Raw genomic sequence first — 9909 nt, 5'->3', positions numbered from 1 at the left:
CTTTTCATTAAAGCTAACACGCACGTTGTTGCTGTGAAAATCGGTTTAGTATAAAACTTAATTGAATGGAAAGCACACGATTAGAGATTAGAGAATGTTAAAGAGTCGGCCATTACCAGAACACGAGTATGGATAATGGCTCGGCAACATGAAACATGGTTTTACTAATGGTTTCAAGTGCCCAGGTAGTCTTGAGACGACAGAGTCACCCTCTCAGTTCTTCAATGCTTTCATCCAAAGACACATTCAGAATGTGACAGCTGGAAGAGAGAGAGAGAGAGAGAGAGAGAGAAGGAGAGAGAAGGAGAGAGAGAGAGAGAGAGAGAGAGAGAGAGAGAGAGAGAGAGAGAGAGTTGCACCAACATTCGGTTGGTATTTATTTTCTGTTGAATAGACTGAGAGTAACGAGAAATGAAATGTTTTGCTCAAGGAAATGGTGCACTGCTTGGTCCACGGATGGAACTTACAACATTACGATTATGAGCTGAACGCGCTAACCACTAAGCCACACACCTTCTCTAAATCAGATTAATTACTATTGCTATTAATTTGAACCTCACCCAGCCCAGCACAGTGTAGCTGAAACACGTATCTTTTGGTGCAGTGATCTTTGATAAATTGCAATATACGTTAATTATACAAAAAGAAAAAAATCAATTTTCCACCAAGATTAAATATGCTTAAGTATTCAGAATGATTTATGTCATAAAACATACATCATTTTAACAACTTCAGAAAAAGAAAAGAAAGAAACTGTTTAGTCTTGCTTATAAAGATTGACTTCTTTTGCCGTTAAGTTAAAGCTAACATCGATGAAACGTGATTGGTAACAGATTTATTGTGGTGTCGATTGCCAACAGAATCTCCATTTTGGTTGTTTCATACTAAACTATATTTAGCAAATGTTTGTGCTGCCTACAAGAACATTGTTTTGGTAGGTACAGGTGACTGTATGCAATTGATTTTAATAAATGGAATTTCATAGAGAAACAATAAAAAATATAATAATTATGTAAGGGAACAAAGAATCGATTTTAGTCACATAACAGGGTAACGCCGTTTGTAGGGCAGGCAGGGAGGAAGATGAGAAGAAATAGGGTTAAATAGAATAAAATAAAGTAAAGCAAGATACCTTAAAGTGAAGGAAATGAAATAAAATAAAATAAAATAAAACAGTAGAGACTACGATAAAGGTAGCAGAGTAGAAGGAATTTTTTATTTTCTGTAATTGGCTGGGGATATGAAACTTCAAAAAGATCTCGGAGATAAAATGCTTCGTGGATATAAATATTCTAATAGCTTTAAAGGTTCAATTTTTAAAGAATTTTTGCAAGGGTGTATAAAAGTAGATAGGTAGAAAGATGGATAGGCAGACAGATAAATGAGGCAAAAGCTAGATAGACCGACTGATAAACCGATCGATATACACAGGGTGGGTAAGGTATTTGAGGACATACGTTAATTTTACTGTGGCAGCATATTTATCAACTTAATAATTTCTATATTTCAGAATTACCAATGACAGACCCTACGATTATACAAAAAATGAAGAGGCACGCACCTATCGTGGCTATAAAGGTTGAACATAGCAATTTAGGAATAGCATGATTTATATATATATATATATATATATATATATATATATATATATATATATATATATATATATATATATATATATGACAGTCTGTTAAAGATTGTCATACCGGCCATGACGAAGGGAAATAGCCCTGAAACTCGAGTCGCCTTTATATATATATATTTATATTTATATATTTATATATTTGATCCTTTATATTGAACACTCAATATTTCATCTACATTCAATACTTTATTTCATGGTGCCATCCATTTTTATTTTATTTTATATTATATATTGTATATTATATTATATATTGTATATTCCATATTCTATACCCCACATTAATTCTGCAGGAATATAAATAAAACATAAAAAAACAGACAGTGTTGGAACTCTTTTAAGCAAAATAATATATTCCTCTATACACAATCATACAAAAAAATCCACCTTTTTTTGTATTTATTTTTACTCGCATATATATATATATATATATATATAAATGGAACAAAAACCCAATAGAGGGGATTAAAACGTTCGGACAGATAGACGATACAGAGGTGGACAAGAGAAACAACAATTAGAAGGACAAGGCAAAAAAGACGGGTCATTCTCGGCTTTCTTTCATCAGTCAAGTCCCAGAAGTCACGACCATTTCGAACAGTTACACTTGAGATGGTTCGATTTGGTTGTCCCTCCCAAAAGTCTAAGCTAAGAGCATTAGACCCCTTTGTAAGATAGCTGACGGGTTTCTTTAAGCTTCCGTATACCAAATCCAGTCGCAAGGCATTGGTCGGCCCGAGGCTATAGTACAAGATACTTTCCCAAGGTGCCACGCAGAGGGACTGAAAACTGGTAACACGTGTTTGGGAAGCAAACATTTTACCATACATCCACGTCTGCGCCTCTGTGTGTGTCTGTGTGCTTGCTTGTGTGTGTGTGTGTGTATGTGTGTGTGCGTGCGTGTGGGGGAAGAACGAGAGAGATAGGGAGAGAGAGAGAGAGAGAGAGAGAGAGGGAGAGAGAGAGAGAGAGAGAGGGAGAGAGAGTTAATGGGTGTGAATTCGAATCTGTTCCTGCATCGTCCGGAGCAAATCGGTTTATTCGGTTCATATGAATCATTTCAAAATCGATATGTCCGAGAATTTGAACAAATGAACCTTTTTAAATATCCCTGTAGGGATTTGGAGGCCAATAAAATGCAAGTGCGTATGTGTATGTCTGCATGCCAGGGTGCATGTGAGTGTGTGCTTGCTTGCGTACGTGCGTCTGTGAGCGTGTTTAGTACTTAGAGAAAAAAATAAATATTTTTTCAACCCTATTTTTATTTCCAGTTAAAATTGATGAATCATATCGAAATACGAAACAAAAGAACCAAAAAAAAAAAAAAAGAAACCTTATGCAAACATATCACACATACAGAAACCAGACGCTCACATATTCACATGCGCACACACATACATGCACACACGTATCGATTCACAAACAGAGATACATACACTTACAAACACACACACACACATACAGAAACAAACACAGCATGTCCACTCACAAGCAAAATACACACACACACACACACACACACACACACACACACACACACACACACACACAGTAATTAATGGAATCTTCGTCGGTTTCGACGATGACTTTACCAGTTCTTTGATCACCTGAAAAACCCAACCATTGACTAAAAGATTAAGTGGTTGAGTAAACTGCAGACGTTTGTGCATCCATAAGGTAACCACAAGAAAAATTCAGGGCCACAGAAACAAAGCTGACACTTTCAATTAAAGGATTTTGTCTTTTATTTTTTATTTGTTTCAGTCATTACACTGCGGCCATACTGGAGTAGTGTCGTGAAGTACTTTTAGTCCAGTGAATCGATGCTGTTGGTCTCTTTTGCTACCTGCTAATTTAGAGTGACGTAAACATGCCAACACCGGTTTTCAAGTGGTGGTGGTGACGGAGAAACAGACAAAACACGCACACACCCTCACTCACTGCCACACACACACACACACACACACACATACATGACGGGCTTCTTTCAGTTTCCATTTACCATATCTACTCATTAAGCTTTGGTTGGTCCGAGGCTATAGCAGTTGCCACGCTGTGGTATTGAACCTGGAACCATGTGGCTGGGAAGCAAACTTCTTGCCACACTGCCACTCCTACGCTTATACATGCATACATATGTGTGTGTGAGTGTATGTGTGTGTGTGTGTGTGTGTGTGTGTGTGTCTGTCTGTCTGTCTGTATGTATGTATGTGTGTATATATGTATGCATGTATGCATGTAAGTATGTATGTGTGTCTGTCTGTATGTCTGTATGTCTGTCTGTGTGTATGTATGTATGTATGTATGTATGTATGTATGTATGTGTGTATTCGTATCTTCATTTATGGAAACGCATTGGATATACGTATGTTTCTGTAAGCTTATATATGTGTGTATGTGTGTATGTGTGTGTGTGTGTATGTGTGTGTGCATATGTGTGTGTATACATATACATATATAAACTTATATACATACATATATATATATATATATATATATATATATATATATATATATATATATATATATATATATATATTTATATATATATATATATAGGGAGCATTCACAAAAAACAACAGACGAAGGCAGGTGGTGTAGAAAACAAACAGATGTATTAGTATAACGCTCGGGAATTGTATATGTGCATGTGTGTATACATACATACATACATACACACACATATATATATATATATGTGTGTGTGTGTGTGTGTGTGTGTGTGTGTGTGTGTGTGTGTGTGTGTGTGTGTGTATACATACACGCAAATTAAGTAGGCCGATGCACAAAAGCAAGTAGAAATAAAAACAGATTGTATGTATAGGTAATTATAATAATGACAGCGGTGATGATGAGGAAAAAGAAATGCGGAAGGAAGCGATGAGGAAGATGAGGTATGGAAAGTGCATTTATTCTCCTGTGGGTGTGTGTGTGTGTGTGTGTGGAGAGAGAGTGAAAAACAAAAGATGATGGAAGTGTGAACTAGTTGCTGGATGCTGCATGTTCAGTGACAGGAGGAAGTGAGATTTTGTTCACTTAACGAATTGAATTATTTTCTCTGTAAGCCACCATGCTAATTATTGAATAAGAGGGGCTTATTTTTTTTCATCAATTCTAATTACCTCATTTCATACATGGTATATAATGGATTGTTTTCGAGGCATATTAAGCACAAGCTTGATAGAAGTGGGTTTCGAAATAAGACTCCAAAGTGGGGTAAATCGATATCTTCTATTTCTTTTAATCTTTAATTTGTTTCACTCATTAGGGCGCGGCCATGCTGGAGCACCGCCTCGAAGAAGTTTTAGACGAATGAATCGACACCAGTAATTTTTTTTTTTAAGCCTGATACTCGTTCTCTCGGTGTCTTTTGCGCAACTGCTAATTTACGGGGAAGTAAACACACCACATCGGTTGTTAAAGGGTGGTGAGGACACACACGAATAGACACATGCATTTATACACACACACACACACACACACACACACACACACACACACACACACACACACACAACACATACACACACACACACAAACAACACATACACACATATATATTCTGTTGTGTCTGGGGAGAGTCATTTTCTTTTTGTGCCTTATAATTTAACCCGTGAGTGTGTTAAATTATAAGGCACAAAAAGAAAATGACTCTCCCCAGACACAAGAGAATATGCTTCAACACACGAACTCACATAAAGAATCTTGCAAACCAAATTGGGATTTGGTTTACAAGATTCTTTATGTGAGTTCGTGTGTTGAAGCATATTCAGTTATATATATATATGTATATATATATATGACTGTTCTACATTGATAAGGGGCAAATACCCTGAAACTAGTCTGTAGATGCCAGACCAGCAAGAGGAAGCTGCTGACCTCCCCTGTTCGAAGTTTATAAAGGACACAGGTTTGTGTGTCACATAGCTAGCTAGAGGCGATGGCCTCTTGGAGCTAATCCACGGCAGCATTCGTCCTATATTTGGGACTGCCATGTTGGCTTGTCGATAACTATTAATATCCAGTACCGCTGCCGTAGTCTCCTTTAGAAATACTTAGAAATATCAATATATATATATATATATATATGAGAGGTAATGGTGTCAATAAGACCCAAAGATGTCAGGTAATGCTGAGTAAGTACTATGGACAGACTGTAGTTAAGCTCCAGGTTCGGTGATTATGCGAATGAGGAGTCCAACGTAGGTCATATATTAGCATGCATATATATAAAAAAGAATTAACAGAATGAGATAAAAATCCAAGGCTGTGAAAGATTTCAGAACATTTATAAAGAGAAGGACTTACAGCTGTTTCCGGGATACTTTATATATCCCTTTATCGGAGACGGTGTGAGAAAATGGTTCAGCAATAGTTATTCTAGAGAAGATATGAAATAGAGAGTGAAGTGGAGGAATGAAAACAGACGTGAGATATGCAGGGATATTGCTTAAATAATGGAACTGCAGATACAATATCCTTACGTATCTCACACCTGTTTTTCATTCCGCCATTTCACTCTGTATTTCATTTCTTCTCTATAATAACTATTGCTTAACCATTTTCTCACACCGTCTCCGATGAAGAGATATATAAAATATCCCGGAAACAGCTGTAAGTCCTTCTCTTTATAAATGTTCTGAAATCTTTCACAGCCTTGGATTTTGTTATATCGCAATACTACAGAGTGGCTGTGTGAGCTACGAAATCCACGTCGCTACTGTTATGTCGTACGTGCGGATGACCTCTACGCAACTACTCAACTCTCACTTCCAACAACTTGACTCAACAGAACTCGACGTCTAGTCTACCGACGGCTCCGGCGCTCTATGCGACGCTTTTCGTCCAGCTATTTATATGTATTGGACTAGCCTACTTATCGCCTGGGAGCGTCCACACAACAGATTTTTATCCACCGGAACTCGGCTATTGCGGACAATGCCAAATTCAACATATTGATGGCAGACCTCGTCAGAGTAATCCGAAATGTCTCCTGCATGTGCGACCCTACAGAATTAAAGAGACATATACAACATTTCGTCCACCGCATGCAGTTCTCAGGTTACAGCCATAAAGAAAGGATCAGGGTATACAAAGGAGCTATGAAGAAGTTTGAAACAATCAAACGCAACGATAGGAATGGGATTTGCCCACTCTATAGGAGCAAATCATGGAACACCATAGAAAGGACTAAGAAGAAAATAGGGAAGGCAAGCTCATGGTACGATAGCCACAAGTACCAGAGCGTCATGTTCGTCGACACCACCCCTAGAGGCGAACTGGCGTACCGCTTTAGAAGGGCCCTAGACAAACTTAAGCTAAGAATTAAGGTTGTTGAAAGGCCAGGCAACCCTATTAAATCCCTTATCAGTAGAACATACCCTTTCAGTAGAACCCCCTGCACTGATAGGAACTGTATCGTATGTAGATTTAGCCCACAAACGAACTGCAAAACCAGAAATGTGGTCTATAGTATAAGATGTACAGAGGGACGATGCAGAAATAAGACAATGACATATGTAGGCGAAACAGCAAGGAGCATAGGGGAGCGGGCAAACGAACATTGGAGGGAACTTAAGGAAGGGAAGAACTCATCAGTTCTGTACCAGCACGCTGAGCAAGAACATAGAGGCTCAATCAACAACATAGAAATTAAAATCTTATCTACACATAGCAGGGATGCAGCACTTAGACAAATTACTGAAGCTACACACATAATAGAAGAGAAACCTAGCCTGAATAGTAAACTAGAATGGAACACTAACACACACCACTAACAAACCACAAACCACAGCATGTGACAACATGTTACCCATAAACCAATAATAATATGAACAAAGTATAATACAATACATAGATAAACAAATGGAATTAAATACTACATACGTTAACAGAATTTAATTAAACACAAAAAAAACAAAAAACACACACACACATGAACAAATAAATAAATAAAAACAAATACAAACGAACACGTATTAACAGAGAATATAGGTGATACAGACACTCCCCATACACACATGCACTTACAAAAGACACAGACACGTTGAAGGACACGCATGCGTAGACACATACAATAGGAATACAAAATACAAAATAGCTGATAGTTAACAAGGTGAGACACACATAAGAAAGAAGGAAACAAAGGACCACTGATGAGGTCACAGAAGTGTGACGAAAGAACTCTGGCCGAAATAAGATTAAGATTAATGTAATATAAAACTGAAGCAAATTAACACCAAATATACAGTGCGTGTGTTTTTATTGGCTAAACTGGCAATATGACCATCCCCAAGTACAACAACATCTGTTTCAACACACGATTTCACATCAAAAATCTTGGAAAACAAATATGTATATATATATATATATATATATATATATATATATATATATATATATATATATATATATATATATATACACTGAGCATGCCAAGGGGAAGACTGTCACCTCCATGGATGTAGTCTATGACCGGGAAAAATCCTTGATTACCTTCCTCTTTCTAGAACACTATATTTTACACCACAGCGAAGACAAGATACGATATAGGTTAAGAAATTTCAGAAATTTGAAAAGAAAATACGAAACCGTTTATTTCATCAAAAAAGTTACTATACCCAAAATTTTATAACATTTTTCTAACATAACGATTTAAATATATACCTTAACCATATAACACAAGCCTTCTGTAGTTTTTTCACTCTTTTTTTTAATCTTTTATAGATAGATAGATAGATAGATAGATAGATAGATAGATAGATTTTCTCTTAGATAAAGTCATGACATGATATCTTTCAGGGGTGTATATACATTAAGTGTGGTACACAAATGGATAGATTAATTATTTCAAATATATCCAGACTTAGTGTATCATATTCATATGTACATTAGTTGTCTAGCTTTTAAATATTTTCTTTAAATGAACGACAAGGGAGGAGCTGCTACCTATATCCCATAATGTTTCTGCACTAGTTACCCCAAGCCAATTAAAGGTAATCTTAATTTTCTATTTTATATGACAAAAAAGATGTGGCTTAATATTTAATTGAGAAAATATCTGAATTCTATAATATCACTGAATTAAATCATAATGTACCTAAATACACAAAGGAGTTTTTGATATATACATATATATATATATATACATAGGGAGAGAGAGAGAGAGAGAGAGAGAGAGAGAGAGAGAGAGAGAGAGAGAGAGAGAGAGAGAGAGAGAGTGAGAGAGAGATAGAGAAGTTATATGGATGAATATAATCATCAACGAACAGTATTAATAGCTTGTTATATCCTATTGGATGTATCATATAACATTTGTTTCCGATTAGAATGAAGTTAATTTACTGAAGAACGGTTTTGTTGTCAATTAAAAAATAATGATTCAATGATTAATTACTGTAAGATATAATTTGGCACGTAACAATGGCGTTTTATTTATACTGAAATTCTTAAGTTTCACGGAAAATAAATGAAATATACTGTTTGGGAATGGTATGCATACATATACATAGATACGTGCACACACATAACCACCCACTAGCATGACGCACGCACACAGACATACATACACACACACATAAGTGTGTGTGTGTGTGTGTGTGAGAGAGAGAGAGAGAGAGAGAGGGAGAGAGGGAGAGAGAGAGAGAGAGAGAGAGAGAGAGAGAGAGAGAGAGAGAGAGAGAGAGAGAGAGAAAATGAGGAATTAGAATGTATTTTCCGATATTACATATACGAGAATTGGAAAGATATAGAGAAAATTAGCACGGCTTATACAAGACGATGTCTCGTAAATTTATAAGATGTTCCATATGTTTTTCACGCCAATGCCCCAGTATGGCCACAGTCCAGTGGACGAAACAAGTAAAAGATAAAATATATATTGACAATGATTATTTACATCACGGTAGTCATCAAATTTACTAAACCATAGTTGCCATTTTTAATGTCGCACATTGTGTCAGTAGGTCTCGGTTATAAATTTGAGCCTCAAATCTGTTTGGCACTTAGAATACGTAATATGAGCTGTTTGTAATATCAAGCCACAGCTGTTATCGTCGCTAACTCTCGTATGGCGGTTGTATTGTCGTCTGCAATTTGATTCTTTTCAGAAGCTCTCTATTATATCATTTCTCTAAAAACTGCTAACACCTGCGAATACTGAGGTCAGTCCAGTTACTTTTCAGTTCCCGAGACACTAATGTAAAATCCTGTCAGACGTAGCCATCGTCTTAGAGGACTTACAAATGAAAGAAGCCATTTGCATATTC

General features: G+C 36.5%; 1 non-coding gene across 1 annotated transcript; it reads left to right on the top strand.

The window, feature by feature from the left end:
• The first annotated feature begins 9351 nt into the window (after positions 1-9351).
• Positions 9352-9456, top strand: LOC128247466 (U6 spliceosomal RNA). The gene has a single exon (XR_008263839.1). It is a non-coding gene; the product is annotated as a U6 spliceosomal RNA (small nuclear RNA).
• The last annotated feature ends 453 nt before the right edge of the window (positions 9457-9909 follow it).

Source organism: Octopus bimaculoides, chromosome 3, assembly GCF_046866305.1.
Source record: "Octopus bimaculoides isolate indiv1 chromosome 3, ASM4686630v1, whole genome shotgun sequence".
NCBI lineage: Eukaryota > Metazoa > Mollusca > Cephalopoda > Octopoda > Octopodidae > Octopus > Octopus bimaculoides.
The sequence above is the reverse complement of the archived record's forward strand: the minus strand, read 5'-3'. Positions and strand labels throughout refer to the sequence as shown.